This window comes from Rhipicephalus sanguineus, chromosome 3 (assembly GCF_013339695.2).
Source record: "Rhipicephalus sanguineus isolate Rsan-2018 chromosome 3, BIME_Rsan_1.4, whole genome shotgun sequence".
Lineage (NCBI taxonomy): Eukaryota > Metazoa > Arthropoda > Arachnida > Ixodida > Ixodidae > Rhipicephalus > Rhipicephalus sanguineus.
Window position 1 is genome coordinate 97,803,419 of NC_051178.1, and position 15,015 is coordinate 97,818,433.

The 15,015-nt window shown below is 43.9% G+C and overlaps 1 long non-coding RNA gene across 3 annotated transcripts in view; it reads left to right on the forward strand.

Moving 5' to 3' along the window:
- Positions 1-9,057, forward strand: part of LOC119385043 (uncharacterized) — a 13,498-nt gene extending 4,441 nt beyond the window's left edge. The window contains exons 1-3 of one of the 3 annotated variants that reach the window (XR_007415367.1): positions 2,588-2,913; positions 4,717-4,823; positions 8,773-9,057. This is a non-coding gene — a long non-coding RNA (uncharacterized LOC119385043). Of the gene's footprint in view, positions 1-2,587; positions 2,914-4,716; positions 4,824-8,772 lie in introns of those variants that run through there. The other 2 variants (XR_007415369.1, XR_007415368.1) reach the window with 2 other exon arrangements.
- Positions 9,058-15,015: the final 5,958 nt, after the last annotated feature.

Here is a 15,015-nt window from a genome sequence, read left to right on the forward strand (position 1 = left end):
GAGAGGTGGAAATGTCCCTCACTGCCTTGGAGCAAATGACGAAAGCACGTGCCATCGAGTGCGCCTGCTACTCCGGTCCGTGGACTTCAATTACAAACGGTCCTTCAGCAAGTCGCTGGTTGCTGTGTGTGATGCCAATACAGTTGATTCTGGGTTTTTCACTTTGCAATGTGTGCTTGGATCAATATTTTAAGCTATCGCAGTTAGTTTGCAATTTATGTTTGCATTTCATTAATTTAGAAACTCTCACAAAGTGGCAAGTGATATGCAACAAAGTGTGTGACTTGTATAACTTGCCATGGCCATGTGTACACGAGTGTACACAGCACAGCACAAGGGTACACAGCAATCCACCCTTGAGGAGGACGGACTGCTAGGCGATTTGTAACTCACTGGAGATCGATGGTGCGCAAAAGAAGAATAGTGTTTTTGTTCTCTTGCACACCACTCAACTAACAATGAGTGATTATTGTATGCAATGATGGTTCGTTCCCAAAATACATTCTTCGTAGAAACAGCTGGTTTCAGTGCACTGAGTATTCGTGGTCTTTGGTTACATACTAGATTCAAATTCTTAGTGAAACACTATTTTTCACCCAGTTCATATACGTGGAAGTTGGGCACCCTGGAAGCGAGAGTGATGGCGGGATTTCTCTCGCTCCACTCTTCAAAAGAATGTTTTGCTGGGGGCACTGGGCTTGCCGCCAATGAGTCCTGTTGGCAACGAGGGTCCTCTCCCATATTTCTTCGGGTGATGAGGCCTTCCCGCTGAAGGAGTACATGATGCGGCCCTACCCAAGACGGAGTAAGTAGAGAGTGTAGGAATGAAATGCTTAGATCTTTTCAGTTTATGTAAAGGAGCTGTGCAGGAAATATGCTACTGTAATCCCTGCCGTTGTGGCTTGCGACGCAGCATAGGTGGCTGAAGATCTCAATATCTGTGTTCGCTCTTTTGTAAAAGGCAGCATAAGCTGTCAGGCTTACAGCAGTGCTTACACATATTAATTGCAATAGAATGTTCAGCTGCTGCTTATGGACAATAAGGATGATGGTCGTTATAAGTGAATGGAATTTTATAACTACGAACATGCACAAAGGAGGAGGGTTGAGGATGCCACACTGGAAAACAAAGCTTATTACAAGCACTCTAGTCTGCACTCGGAAAGGAAAATGAAACAGATGCACACAGACATAATATATTTTGGCATAGAGAATGCCTTTGTCTTTTGAAACGTGCATTTCTCTGATGAATAGGGGTGCAGCCGAAATTTTGCGTTTGTGCGGGGGTAACTTGCTGGCCCTTTCCCCAAACGTGTTTGTTTCTGTTCATATAAATCTACATACACAAATTATGAATAATTTCGAAGAATTTAACTACCACCAACTCTAACCCTCAGGCTACAGGTTCAGAAGAGCCAGGGTAGGGGCCAGTTGGTTGTACATAGTGTAAGCATTTTGTGCGCTACAAGGAAATGAAGTCAACGTAGAGAGTTGCCCCATGTTGTCTCTCTGCGTCGATTTTGTTTCCTTGTAGCCCGCAAAAAGTTCGCACTAGAGCTTCAGCTGATTAACGTTACAAGTACTCCATGCCATACATACACAAGCATCCTCATTATGGCAGAAAGGTATGCCAGAAATTTCGAAAGCCCAACACACATTTTCTATGGAACATCATCAAAAAGGAAGCAGGTTGCAGTGTACTGTAGGTCACATATGCCCTTTCAGTGTTAGTTTGCAATTAACAGAGACACGCAATGACCAGTAAGATGGAAGGCATACCTTTTTATAGAAAGAAATCCTATATGCCTAATTGACTTGTTTAGGAATTCTTAGCAGTAAATGTCAATGGACGCATGCTGCCATGTAGTAAAGTGAAAAGAAACTACAATGGGCTTGCACTGTGCTTTTACACACATACACATATTCTGTTGCCATCTCATGTTAACCATACAATGAAATTGTGACACTTGAGCTGTCTGCAGAAATGTAGAAACTGCAATTTGTGGGGAAAAAATGTCGGGACACTCCTCTCCTGCTTGGAATACCTTGGTGTTGTGCAAAAATGTCACATGCATAGGTGCAAATACAACACATTAGTGGTCAGCCTTCAGTACTTACTCGTGAGACGTTGTCAGAACAGTAACAAGAAAATGTTTCAATAGCCAATAATACATCAGAGGCCTGGAAAACTTCATATTTACACTATTCATATTTACAAACTTCATATTTATATGCGGGAAAAACCGGCAAAGCTCAATACAGCGAGAAAGAAGGAAGGCACATTGAAACACACACTGGCGGCAGCGTGTGCTTGAATGTGCCTTCTTCTCTCGTCATTTTGAGTTTCGCTGATTTTTCTCTATCTAAATAGCTAATGAATTTATCGAGGTCTTTCAAAGTGCCCTAGAGTAACGCCTATGATGGCAAGTTAGCTTACTTGATCAAACTTGAGACAGTGCATGGCTGACCGCATTTTTCATTTGTAATAATAGTGATAGCTCTACTTGAAAGAAGACTTGTGCAGGTTGTTTTGTTACAGTGCTCAGTGTTGTCCTTTTCAGCACTCCATGACGACGACAGTAAGGCCGACGAGCGCCGCGTCTTCAATTACAGAATGACCAGGGCACGCCGCGTCATTGAGAATACCTTTGGTATCCTGGCACAAAGGTGGAGGATGCTGCGACGACCCATTAAGGCGAAAGAAGGCAACATAAAGGCATACATTGGAGCGTGCATAGTGTTGCACAACTTTCTTCTTAAAGAGTCCGCAGCATCCTCCGCCGCCTATTGCCCACCTGGTGCCACAGACAGCGAGGACTGGGAAGGCCGCCTTTCACCTGGAAGTTGGAGGGACGAGGAAGCAGTCGGTGGAGCGCTCTTGCCACCGAGACCTACTGGCTGCAATGCTGCGAGGTACGCTTTGATTCTATGTACTGACTGATGCCATGCAGTGGCACGCATACCTCTGCCTTTAGAATTGACACATGTGTGATATGAATATGTTTCATTTGGTGTTATCATATGGGACATGGCACTATCTCTGAAACCGTGCTCCAACAGTAGGTTTTGTGTACAAGCTCAAGGTCAACACACGTGAAAAAGTGCAGCTCTGCATTGACGTTTTTCAAACGCACTTTTTAAAAGAAAACATGTACAACAATGAAAACTTCGTGTATGACACTTGTCCGTGTTGCTGACAAACTAGTGAATTCTTACTACTTCAAATTTTAAGTTTCAGTAGTTGATAGTTTATTACAACTACCAGACTAGAAAGCCAAGGAAAGCGTAGGGATGTCGGTAGCAATTACAATGTAAATGTGAAGAAAGTACAGTGGTGAAAAATAAACTTGCCTCTGGCAGGGTGAACCTATGACGTTCCATGTCGCATCCTATGTTCTACCAACTGAGCTACAGTGGCAGTTACCCACCAGCATACTTTAAAGGACATTTATGGGCACAGGTTTGGTCCCTGCCAGCGGCAAGTTATGCTTACGTCTACTTTGCTTGCTTCACATTTACATCGTAATTACTACAACACATCCTGTATACTTTCCTTAGCTTTCTTGTGTGTCAGATCTAATTAGCGCTGTGTCTAACAAAGAAAAACGAGCCCTTAAGATTCCCCTGCTATCCTTTTTTAGATGAAAGTGTGTTACCAAAGAAACAATGGGAGAACGTAGACCACAACTTCGTTCTGAAATAGCATGCACAGCCACGTGCCATGTTCCCCCCCCAATTGGGGGCGCAGGTATCACCGCACTACCACCCCACTGATTGCGGATACAGAAAGGAAAATGTAGCAATGACGTGCTTCCCACAACATCCTGCCTGTGGGCCCCAGCTTCCGGGGGGTAAAAATAGGAAGCAAACAACTCTTGGAATGCAACATCAGTGGTCCTCGACACTATTAGCAGCAAAAACAGCCTTGGCCATAACCTTGTATTTTTAATGATGACACAGGTACGACTGAGTGAAGGTGTGGGGCAGACTTGTCGTCCCCCTGAGATGATTAGTGGGAGAAAGCGCCTACCTTGCCCCCCATTTGTACATGCCTATGGTTGCATGTCAGTGTAATAAATGTCTGCATTACTATTAAATGTATGCACTGAGGAACTTAGTGAAATGTACACACAATGGCTAAAGAAAATGATTTCGTTGTAATCGACACTCCTTGTAACGTTTGGATGTGTAACAAAGCAATTCCTTGTTTGCATGGAGTTTCTCATGTCATTGCTGAACACACATCCTTTTTGCCATCCTTCTTTCTCGCCCAATATGTGGGGTACCAAAGTGGACGTATTGTTGTGAAGGCATTTCATTTATTCTCCATTCTATCCGTTGCTGAGCAGTGAACATCTAGTAAAATGAGAAACACATGTATAGGGTAACAGTGCTCGGAAAAGTGTACAACAGTGGCTTTGTTTGAAAGGGAACAGCTGCCGAGCTTTGACATAAATAGAAGTTGACATTTCGAAAGTTGTGCTAATCAGCAAAAATGCATTTCACCACAAACTGTGAAGATACCGTAGAAAACGCTTAAGAAAGGTAACGCTCATTATTACATCAAAAGCTAGGCAGACTTTGGCAGTATAGTGTCATGGTTACGGCACTAAACTCCAACTATATGTTGGGTTTGGAAGGTTAGCGTGCTTCTCTTGCAGTGTGTGTCCTCCATCATGATCCTGCTGCATTAAATGAGGGCATTATGCCTTGCAGGTATGCGAAGCAAGTGCGAGACAAACTGGCGCACCACTTCGTCACAGACGGTCAAGTTCCCTGGCAAGACAAAGTGGTGAACAGCGCTTGAAGTATACAAGTTCAAGGTGTGTTGTAAATGCATTTTATTGCTTATAGAACTTCTCGTACTATCGTGAGCAATATGAGCTCGAATACGCTAGCGCGTGCATAATAGCCTCGAACCCTACATCGGCTGATTCGCAGCGGCCAGTGTCGGAAACAAAGTGGAAAGGGCGCTGCGCTTCCGCTAGCTATTGACACTCCCGCCTCGATATCGTTGCTGCAAAACGTCAGCTTATAGTGTGTCAGTGGCCGCTACCGGTGATATGAATTCACATCAGTGCGCACAGCCACACCCATCAGGCTATGCAGCTGCTGAGATATCAGTTGTGATGTAGCCTGCACTGATGCACAGGCCATGCTTGCATTCTAACAAGGTGGTGTTGGCTGAACATTTTGATGTCTTTTTTTGTTTTTCGTGCAATTTCTTTCGGCGTTATCATTGCTAGCGGCCGATGGCACGCAATCAGCTGCCATTTCGCAGCAACGCTAGCGAAGCGGGAGTGCCAACAGTCAGCAGAAGAGCGCCCCTCCCTTCCCCTCCGGTTTCGGCAGCGCCATCCACGTATCACGTTATCTCGGTTTTGAGGCTATTCGCCACGCGGTCGCGTGTTCGAGCTCATATTGCTCACGATAGTACATGGCCTCTTTTTGAGCAAACCACATAACAACAAGAGAAAAGTCACACCAGTGCAACAACAGATTAATCTTGCAACAAAAACTATTCATCTACAAATATATGCATAAAACACATGCATGATTCATTTTAAAATACACACATATGACTTATTGCATCTTTATCTCTTCAGTTATCACAGAAATTGCCTTAAAGTAGGGATTAAACGTGCAAGCACAGGACAAAGAAAGCATGAGGGCAAGCCGCCTTTCTTCTTCTCGTCCCATGTTTGAGCTGTCAATGCCTTCTTTTAGGCATGTGTGAACCGGGCCGTCTTTTGCCACTTGTTCAGATGAATTCCGTCAAACGTCACAGCGTCATCATATGCAAATGCATATAGTTTGAAGAGAATCCCTCAAATCTATTTGACACATATAAAATCGATTGTGAACCTGGGTTTGGAACAAACCTTGTAACTTAGATTTCTTATGATGACATCATGATGGCTAACAGGTCAATTAAATGTAGTGGAGACAAAGTGGACAGCAAAAGAACAATTATGCCACCCATGTGCAACATGCATGGATGTTATTGTGATATGTCCTAATGACATTATGGTGCTTGCAAGGAATGTGTCCAAGTGACATTTACAAAATCATACCACCACCAGGAGTGCACTCCAACTCGATGGCATTTAAAAACAATGCTGCTCACAATGCTAGATATGGTTCACAATGCTAGATATGCAAACAGTGCTAGATATGGTTACACTAACTGGCCTATGAACATTCATAATGAACGTTTCTTTTTGTAACCTAAAAGTTGCCTTCGCTATGAGCAGTAGACAAGCTTGTCTTAAAATTCTAAGAACGTGGGCACAAATCTTCAAAAGAACTCTTCTCTTAGTAACATGCATGCCACTTTCCTACTTATAAACATGTCAAGTGCACTTACTGCACCTGCACTTTATAGTCAGCTGATCCCACACGTACGAACATTCTTGCACTTGACTCATGAATATGTATCACACTATAATTACAGGCAAAAGTTTCACTAACAGCCCCAAACTTTATGCAAATTTCGCAACACTAAAAAAAGAAAAAACACCATTGTTTTTTTTATGTTCATCTTGACGCACTGGTACACCAGAAAAATTCTCTCACACGTCCGAAGCTTTCACAAATTAACGCAATACAATGTGGCAAAAATGGTGCCTTCCACATTACACAAATTACTTCACTGTTTATAGGGTATTGCGATAGTCGTCATCATTGTCCACTGCAGGGCAAAGGCCTCTCCCAGTGATCTGCAACTTACCCTGAATTGAGTGAGCTCATTACATTTAATGCTTGCAAATATGTCAGCTTGATTACCCCCATAAACTATTCTGCACTCCCCTTTATTGTTTCCTACACTTTGGTATACATTCTGTCGCTCTCACTAACCATCGGAGATCTTTTGTGTGCATTGCTACTATTAGCAGTGTCACCACCTTCCACATTCTTAGTTTACGTACATTTCATCTACGAAATTATGGATGACATATACAACCTTTGACTTAGAAATCACTACTCTCATCTGCAAATACAGTAGACTCTTATTAAACGAAACCTGAAGGGACCAGGAAAATGTGATCCGTTTAACAGGAGTTTTGTCCACTGAGAAATGTACGGGGGTGCAGAATTCGACTGTAATACCAATCGGTCAAAAGAGAGTTGTTCATTTAAGCAGCGATTTGTTTATGATATTTCCGTTTAATGAGAATCTACTGTGTAAGCATATGTTTCAGATTATTAATGATAATTGTGCTTACAAGTGTTGTTGCATTTTTTTAATTCAAGCACCCTAAGGCCTAAGCAGGTATTACATAAGGGAGTTACAATGAATCGTTTTCAGTTACAGAGCACACATTCGAACAGGTAAGACCAGAACACAATAACAAAAAAAGAAAATGTAATACATGTATGCAAACTGGTAGCTCAGCAACAGAGCACATATTTAGTCGGAACAAGAAGTAATACGAATAATACAAATGTATATATACCCATACGCATATACATACATACATCTCCATATGAACATACAATTTCATAATAGTACAATCGTGCTCCAGCTAATACGGCGCGCATAAATGAAAGCAAAGCACCACAAAAAAGAAAAAAGTAAAAAAAAAGAAAAGCAACAAGAAAAACTCTTCGGAACTAATTGTTAACATACATGTAAACTTTACTGTGTACAACGAATGGATGCACATACGCATAATTCATTTACATGGAAATAACCTTTGAGCTTCGTTCAGAAATCTTCTAGAGCGTCTCCCATAATCATATCATGGTTTTGGGACGTTAAACCCCAGATATTATTATTAAGAAATCTTCTAGAGAGGAAGCGATGTCTGTAGGTAACTTAAGAGGGGGGATTTACTTAAAAAGTTCGTGCGTGCAAAAAAGTTTGTACGTGTCATACTTGTGTTAAACGTAACAAGAAAACGGGAGTAGTGGATTGAATTTCAAGCAAAACTACAGCTTCCCCTGTACACGAAATAAAGTAGGTGTTATATGAGCCCTTCAAGTTTCTACATTGCTTCAACGCAAACTGACTTCCGCCTCGCACAGCAACACTTCAACTGCATGCATGATGTCTTGCGCAACCTGCACTGGTAGCTCTCTGAGGCGGGCATCGGTACGTAGTGCAAAAAAACCTATACTATCTTTTTTGATGACGCCCCTGTTCTCCCTGATGTGTTCTAGGTGCTTCATGCACGCCTGTGCAACAGGCTCCTGGCTTGTGCTCTCTCCTGCAGTGCTGCACAGGAAGTGTGATCTGTGATTCATTCGTATGAATGCTGCAGTTGCACTATTACTTGATAAAGCATTGTGTTTTGTAGCATGTGTTGGGTTGTAAGAAAAATTTCTGCAAGTTCATCCTCAAGTACTTATGGAATATCTCACCGAGCACCCTCACAGCCCTTCTGCCGCCTTGACGTTCGTGACCTGCAGTGAATTATACATACTGCTGAAATGTGCAGAAACGGAGCCTTTCAGAGGAATTTTAATTGGGATCTCGCGCCAGGAGAACGTAAAACGCATTGCTTACACACCGCTTCAAAGGTGGCTGTTCTGCTGAGGTGGTTGCCGTGACGTCACTACAACAGAAACCACTTTTACAATACAACTTACGCAGCATTACAATTGCATGGAGCAGAATCTGTTGCAGAAACAACAGGCATATTTTCCAAATATACAAGCACATCAAGGAAGTTACAAAATGTGTTAATCAGAGTTAATAGGATGACTTGAAATGGGCTGTGTTTGTGAATAATTAGTAGAATTCACAGATTTCTTTACTCATTGCTGCAGGGGTCCACAACGGTCTCCTCAGTCGTGTCCTCGGAGGTTTCGGGGTCCACTGCATGACTTGGCCCTGGCATTTAACTGCAGTGATGACAACTCTTTTCCATGTATTTGACAACGCTAGTGGTACATGCACTGTTAGCATTCTTTGCATCAGGTGTGTGTTACGTGCAGCTGCAAACACGAGTGCACGTAAGGGGTTATTACCATTACACCAAGTCTTTTGCATTACTTCTTTTCATAACATGACTGTATGAATGATGTGCAGAAGCACAAGTTCGATGTTTTTATTATGTTGGTCATCATACACTATGTATGGACTTGAATGTGAACGTCTGCAACAGAGATCTCACTGGCTGCATGCATCAAATTTATGCAGTCATTCTGAAATGGCTGTGTAAACGTTGGGTCTGATCAAAAACTGTGTGGTGTCAGTTACGCTTCTTGAATACATGCTGCGTGTCTTAGCATAATTTCACTGGTACAGATGCATTAATGCTTAAGATTATTTGCCTCGCTTGTAATGCAACCAACTCTGGGCCTGCACTGGTTTATAACTGGACACTTGTTAAGAGCACAATGACGTGCATGTGTTTCCTATGTGTGCAGAAAATGCATGGTTCACTTGAGAAAACGCGTGTTGGGGCTAGTTGCTAATGCATATTTTTTCTTTTTCAAAAATATCTAGCGTTGACCAATAACCAGATTCACACAAATGCAGCACCTGTCCCGTCATGTCTTCCTGTGTACTTCTGTGCAATGTTTAGCGCTGGATTTCTTTTTGAAAATGCAGTGGCTGGGGCGAGCTAACGGATTGGAAAACACCCTTAAACCATGCTTATGTTTGTGATAATTTTACACTATAAAACCACCACAAAATGGAAAGTCACACTTAGATGTCCAAGGCCATGCGTGCTTAACTGCCAGGACAGGTGCATGCTCATTGTGCCATAAATTTTTGTACATGCTCACCTCTCGTTACCTTCATCTGCAGTAATGTGTCTGCTGCCAGAAAAGATGCACTCCGTAAGTCTCTCAGTGCTTGTGCATACATTTTCGAATACTTTTTACTGTTTTGCTTCAATGTAAGTGCACTTATGCTGCATTCTTTGTAATGTATATGTGCAATGCCTTGCTATGAACGGCCTCATGGACACATTGAAGGTAAACCTGCCATCTCCCCTCCAGCTTTTTAGATTTTGCACTAAGCTTTCCCTCATAGGGTTACTAAGACCTATGGCAAGCACAGAAATACATGCAGTGCTCTCTTCAGCAGTCGCACGCGTAAGCCCTATTTTGTGAAGTTGTCCACCTGCCACTTGTACGTTGTGCTATGTTTTTGCGTTATTTTCATGCATTGTGTATTTTGCGTTATTTTCATGCATTGTGTTGCGGAAATTGAAACATGCAATCCTCTGTTCAATGAAGGGTGAGCTTTGTTCATTACCATTGGTCAGTCTCACTCATGTTGCACAGTACCCTGAAAGAATGATGCACAGAGTTAACACTTTGCTGCTGTACCCCCAATTGTTCTGCATCAAAATACTATGTTGTCGCCACATTCATGATCACATGCATGTCCACTGTGAATGAGTTCTTGCGACCAGTGTATTTATGTGCATTTATATGTGTGTGTGTATTTGTGTATTCATTCCAGTCACATGAAAAGGTACATTTAGCCTTACAGTACTTGAGTGTCAAGAAACATTGAAACTTACACCACAGACTCAAACTCAACTTCTGAGTCCGAGCATGGCTTCAAAATGGGGCCATTTTATGGTAGAAATGTCGGCTGCTCCGGCTCCGCTTCGCTGTTTGTCACGTACCTCCTTCTGTTTTCTTTTAGAGATGTCTCGCAGATTCTTGAACCGTTTCTCAACGAGAATGCCTGAAAATAAAGCGCGTGTTACAATGATGCCTTGTGCACACTCTCTCACTGTTGGAATTTTCGACAGTATCACTGCAGAGTAATGAACTATTTTTTGACCAGAACATTTAAGAGATGTGGCTTCAGTTGCAGCACCCTGGAAATCTGAATATTGGGCATGCAAATCAACCACATGCCATCTCAACTAATAGTAATGGTTGGCGTTTAACATCCCAAAACCACGACATGATGACGCCGCAGTGGAAAGCTCCATAAATTTCACCCACCTAGGGTTCTTTACCGTGCACCTAAATCTACATACCATCACGGCTGACGCAATGAAGTACACTGAGAGCTACGTGATGTACAGTGTTCTTGGTGTTAAGGGTGTCTGCCAGGCTGTTCTAAAGGAGAGGCTGTTTATGCTGTCGGCAACTAGTGTTCTGTCGTAAAAAAACTCATCTTCATGAACCGGCATGTAATCCATTCATTATCTTCACAGTGGAGCTGTTTAAGCAATCACTAACTTGTTCTCCATTGTGCAAAACTCCTCAGGTGGGTATGTGTCGCAGGTACTGCGCAAGCCCCACTACCGTGTACAGCAGGAGCGAGTGTGTGTCGTCAAACAAAAAAGAACGTGTAAAAAAGAGGAAAAGAAAGAAAAATGTAAATAGAGAGAGAGAGAGCAAGATGAGAAATTTTGAGAGAAACAAAGGGAACACAAACATGAAAAGATAGAAACACATAGATACAGGCACGAGAAATTGATTTTAAAAAGCACAGTAAGATCATAAAAAGAAAAACAAGAAGCGAGAGAGAAAGAAGCACAGAGTGAAAAAATCACACGGAAGAAAGAGGAATAAAGATGCAAGGATCCAGGCAGAGAAAGAAATAAGTATACAGATAGAATAATCAGAAGAAAGGGGAAAAAATGGTGAGAAACAGGGGCCCTTCCCACAGCTGCGCTTCCCCTTCAGCCTTGGCACGACCAGTGCAATACTGCCATAATTTTTTTTGTCCGATTGCACACCCCTTCGCCTCAAGAACCTGCCCGACTCAAAAATCCTGACACCTTGCAAGTGCTAATAAACATGTTTTGCATGTCCTAATTACACGCACTTCCATGGAGTGCTCACGGAAATATGAGAGGCACATTGTACACAAGCTCCGCACAAAACAGAAGTTACAATTGCATCCTCTTTTAAAAATGTACACCTGCAAGTGGGTAGCCAGAATATGCTAGCGCGGGCTAAGCGTACCCTCCTCCCTTCCCCCCATCTCCTCCCACTGAAACAACAGACTCGACACGCCGTCGACGACCACTTGATATTACGCATTGCAAAGGCTGCACTCCCGCAAAAGCACACATTGCCGTGGCTAGATGAGAACGCAAAATCACAGCAGGAAATATGCGCGAGGCAAATGAGGAACCGCGAGCAACATTTCGTACGTCGGAACCTTTGTGAAGACGCTATGTAGCATACAAAATCTTTAGCATGCTGCATTTTCACGACAGCGACGGTTATCACGGCACCGTTTCAGTACGCCAACAATATGCAAGGCGACATAACGAAGCTCACGTAGTACGTCTGCGCATCCGTTGTTACTAACTTTTGTATTCTTAAAAATACTGTGCTTCCGTACTTTCACATAAACCATGCAATGTGCTGTCACGTAGGTTTCGATGTTGCGGGCACACAGAAGTCGCGAGAATGAACGTGCACAGCGACCGCGATCGCATTCATCACAATCAACACACCGTTAAAAATCAAATTTGCAAGCTAACCATGTCGCTTAGCAGTACAATACCGATCTTGCTCTCTTTTCTCTCTATTACTTGAAACACCAGCGACGAACTACACCAACCGTTTTTGTTTGTCTATCAATTCAAACACGAAATTTTGGTACTTACGCGACATGCCGAACATCTTTCCGATCTCGGCCCATGCTTGGTCCTTCTTCGTGCGGTCTTTGAAGCACGGGTGCCGCTTGTCGTATATGAAGGGGTACATTTTGATCGCGTTTATAATAATAATAATATCTGGGGTTTAACGTCCCAAAACCACCATATGATTATGAGAGACGCCGTAGTGGAGGGCTCCGGAAATTTTGACCACCTGGGGTTCTTTAACGTGCACCTAAATCTAAGTACACGGGCCTGAGACATTTTCGCCTCCATCGAAAATGCAGCCGCCGCGGCCGGGATTCGATCCCGCGACCTTCGGGTCAGCAGTCGAGCGCCACAACCACTAGACCACCGTGGCGGGGCTGATCGCGTTTATCAAAAGTTCGGCAGAGTACTCCGCGGTGGCCATGGTGGCACAGAGGAACGCACTCGTTTGTATCTGGCGGCAGTGCCAGCGCAATAAAAACTAAAAAAAAAGCAATGAGCCCGGATGTAAAGAAATGCTGACGTCACTTCTGGGCTTCGCTGATTGGTTCTAGCCGTTCTGCGACTGCAGTCGCGCGACTGAAAAATTGAGCAGCGAGCGACTGAGCCAAAGCAGTCGCTCTGCGACCAAAACGGCCATTTGCGACCGTTTGCGACCAGTCGCTTTGCGACTAACCTAGTCGCGCGACCGTTGCTAGTCGCTGGTGTGAACCAGCCTTTACTGCGCCACACGCGAGCACCTCATGCCCGGCCGCAGTCGCCGGACGGGACGGCGGAAAATTACGGCCGCTTCTTCTCCTAATGACTACTATTCAACGGTGGCCACCACGAAGAGGAGGCAATGCAAGCGTGCGGTGAAAGCGAACGTGGCTGACTGGGTTTCGCGTAAGTACACTGAAAAACAGCAGGAAAGGTAGTGTGCGTGATGAACGCAAGGAGCTGTAAATGGAATTTTCGGTCTAGTCAATGTTCACTGGACTCCTCTCTGTTTTGGTTTGCCGGCAGTTATTGCCTTTATGTGCTGTGTAACCCTCCGCTCCGTTGATTGGAGAGCGATGGCTGCTCGCCACACTGTTCGTACGCCTTGTTGAGCTCAGCCGAGCGGCACGCCGCAGCGCGCCTACATGTACTGTGACGAAGTAATCTACGCTTCGCTGATCCCCAGTGCGCGGCGGTTTTGGTTTTGGCGCGTTCGTTAAACAACAGCCGCCTCCGCGGTCAGCACAGTAGCATCTTGGCAGCAGCATAGCGAGCCAGACTGTATGTTTTTGTATATACGTGCCCATACCATTATTTTCTTCTTTTCTGCATGGTAAGGGAAAGTTGTACTAAGAGGACGGTGTCTAGATGCTGTAAACCGCCACTCCCCACATGTGCAGTGATCTGTTACTGTCACGAGGTTATGCTCCGGTTGTTAGAAAAACGGTTGTCCTGATCAATATCGTCGTATTGTCTCTAGTGTTAGAGCAGCCAGGACCCCAACCAAACAGATTTAAAGACCCTTGATATGCTGATCCGAACATCGTACAAAGCTTCTCTGGGACTCCCACTCGAAACCTCCACTGAACGCCTGGAAGCCCTCGATATACGAAATTATTACGAGGAGTTACGCGTGGCACCGCTCATTTTTCAACGGGAAAGGCTGAGCTCAACTATTCTTGGTAGAAAATTGGTCTGCCGTGTATGTTTCCCAGCTCAGCCGTGTATCTTTCCCAACGGCACCTCAGTGGCGCAAATGACGTCAGTCGGGCTTGGTGGACAACGGCATAACACACTTATTTTTGTTTAAAAAAGGTAGAGAGCCACAAGTTTTGTTTTTTTCTGCAGGTGAATGACTGCTCCGCCCTTCCTTCAGCTTTCACGTTGAATGCAACTGTATATATGTTTTTTTTAACTGTTGACCTGTTAGGGTCGAGGGTTACCGTGTGTCGTACACGGAAAAAAAATTATTATCATCATGAACAAGCACCCGCTGTCTTCGTCCTCTTCCTTTCCACTTCTGTTCTTTTTACAGCAGAGCTGTTAGGGCCGATGTTTCCCGTGTGTCATAGATGGAAAGTTATTATCATCATGAACCGCGGTGGGCTCTTTTGGTCCTCTTCTATTTCGCGTTCTTCTTGCCCCCAGAACACGTGAGCCGATTTGTCCGGCGTGGGATGCGATAAGTCTCATGGGCGAGAGAAGCAATACAGAGGGAGAGAGAGAGAAGCCGAAAAATTTCTTGGCGAGGCGAGATTCAATCCCGCGTCCCACGATGCAAAGGCGAACGTCATAACCTCCCGGCTATCCAAGCACAGTGGCAAATCATAGCATAGCCGTGCATAGTATACTACAGTAAGTGTTAGGGGGAGAGATGTGACCTCCAGGAAGAGAAAATGCGGAGGAGAGAGCATCTTGAGAGAGAAATAGATAGAACAAAAAGGAAAAAAGAGATAAAAAGATATAGGGCGCAAGAATCGCCATGTATACTAGGTATAGTAAGTGGTGGGAG